The sequence below is a fragment of the Mandrillus leucophaeus genome, unplaced genomic scaffold (genome assembly GCF_000951045.1).
Source record: "Mandrillus leucophaeus isolate KB7577 unplaced genomic scaffold, Mleu.le_1.0 Scaffold66, whole genome shotgun sequence".
Lineage (NCBI taxonomy): Eukaryota > Metazoa > Chordata > Mammalia > Primates > Cercopithecidae > Mandrillus > Mandrillus leucophaeus.
The window spans coordinates 4,673,088-4,675,222 of record NW_012107141.1 but is presented as its reverse complement, the minus strand read 5'-3'; the positions used below and the strand labels follow the sequence as shown (position 1 = coordinate 4,675,222).

The 2,135-nt window shown below is 42.4% G+C and overlaps 1 protein-coding gene across 6 annotated transcripts in view; it reads right to left on the bottom strand.

The window, feature by feature from the left end:
* Window positions 1–2,135, bottom strand: part of ATG13 (autophagy related 13) — a 58,066-nt gene that overhangs the window by 42,454 nt on the left and 13,477 nt on the right. For 3 of the 6 annotated variants that reach the window (XM_012001384.1, XM_012001385.1, XM_012001387.1), the window contains one exon: window positions 418–473. The exons of the other annotated variants lie outside the window; for them this stretch is intronic. The gene's annotated coding sequence lies outside the window, so the exon portion shown is untranslated. The remainder of the gene's footprint in view (window positions 1–417; window positions 474–2,135) is intronic. 6 annotated transcript variants of the gene reach the window in all.

The window sequence follows — 2,135 nt, the reverse complement described above, 5'->3', positions numbered from 1 at the left end:
TGGGTGCAGCAAGCAGAATGAGAAATCAGGTAAATTGATTTTACCATATTTGTCTCCATTTGGCCTTTGTAACTGGTCCACTCACTCACCACGAAACACACAAGCGGTGTTTGTTATTCTGAATCTGCAGCCTTCCCTGAACCTCAGCTACTGAGAACCTCCAGTCTGGAACCATTACAGGGTTCTTAGTTCAAATCAGTTCACTTCCTGTTCCAACTTCATTTCACTCTTAGGCTGCTGCTGCTTCTGCATTGTTAAAACAGTTAAAATTCCTCCTCTAGGTTTCCTTCTCCCAAAAACGTAGAGAATCTCTCCTTCTCTACTTTTCCCGTTCTATTCTTGCATGTTTATATCCATTTTATTCCTTTACTATAATTTTATATGGCTTAAAAAGAAGTGGGGCCTGGTGGCACATACCTGTAGTCCCAGCTACTCAGGAGGTTGAGGCAGGAGAATCACTTGAGTCCAAGATGCTGTAGAGAAATATGATCATGCCTGTGAATATCACTGCACAACAGCCTGGGCAACAGAGCAAGACTGCATCTCTTTAAACAGAAATTTGTGCCATATCCAATTCTGCCTGTTACTTAGTATCTTTGGGATGACAGAGCCTTAGGAGACCAAAAATAAAATAAACAAAACAGAACAGATATATGTAGTCACCCTGTCATGTTTACCCAGAAATTTGTAATCAGTCGAAAGTTCCTGATATTACGGAGCTTGTATTCTAACAATGGGGAAACTGACAATAAAAATAATTAAAATACGTTTGAAAGTAGTAAGTGCTTATTAAGATTAAGCAGGGTTGGCCAGGCGCAGTGGCTCATGTCTGTATTCCCAGCACTTTGGGAGGCCAAGGCGGGTGGATCACCTGAGGTCAGGAGTTCGAGACCAGCGTGACCAACATGGAGAAACTCTGTTTCTACTAAAAATACAAAAATTAGCCGGGTGTGATGGCGGGCTCCTGGAATCCCAGCTACCTGGGAAGCTGAGGCAGGAGAATGGCTTCAACCCGGGAAGCAGAGGTTGCAGTGAGCAGAGATTGTGCCATTGCACTCCAGCCTGGCAATAAGACCGAGACTCTATCTCGAAAAAAAAGAAAACAAAAAACCTCTTTATGAACACAAACAGATGAATCTCACATAATACAAAGTGAAAGCAGACACAAAAACACACACTGTGAGTGTGACTGCATCTATACCATGCTCTCGAAAAGGTAAATGTAGTCTCTTGTGATAGAAAACAGATCAGTATCAGACAGGTGCAGTGGTTCACACCTGTAATCCCAGCACTCTGGAAGGCTGAGGTGGGTGGGGCACCTGAAGTCAGGAATTCAAGACCAGCCTAGCCCACATGGTGAAACCCCCTCTCTACTAAAAATACAAAACTTAGCCAGGCATGGTGGCACACATCTGTAGTCCCAGCTGCCTGGAAGGCTGAGGTGGGAGGCTCTCTTGAGCCCAGGAGGAGGAGGTTGTAGTGAGCCAAGATCACGTCACTGCACAGACACTATAGCCTGGGTAACAGAGCGAGACTCCGCCTCCAAAAAAAAAAAAAAAAAAGAAAAGAAAACATCAGTATTACTTGGGGCTGGGAGTGGAGGCAGAAATGGTAGGGAGAAAGTTCTACTGATAGGAATTTCCATGTTTTGATTGTGGTGGTGATTATAAGACTTCCACATTTGCCAACACTTGTCAAACTGTAAATTTATAATGGATATAATTTATTGTATGTCAGTTACACCTCAATCAAGTAGATTTTTAAAAAGGATTGCTCAGGTTGCTGTGTAGAGAACAGACTGTTAGATGTATATGGAACTAATCTAATATTAACAATGAACAGTTAACCAATTAATATTTCCTTGATTCTAAAAATGAATCCTAAATTCAGTTTTTCTGAGTAACAGTTCCTGGCAAATTAACAACATTGCTTTCACATTTATATAATGCCTACTTCTACTTACACAAAGTCTATAAGCAGTAACCTCAAAACTATTACAGAAATAATAGAATGTTTTGCCTGCAATTAAAAAAAAAAAACAAGGCCGGGCGCAGTGGCTCACGCCTGTAATCCCAGCACTTTGGGAGGCCGAGGCGGGCGGATCACGAGGTCAGGAGATCGAGACCATCCTGGCG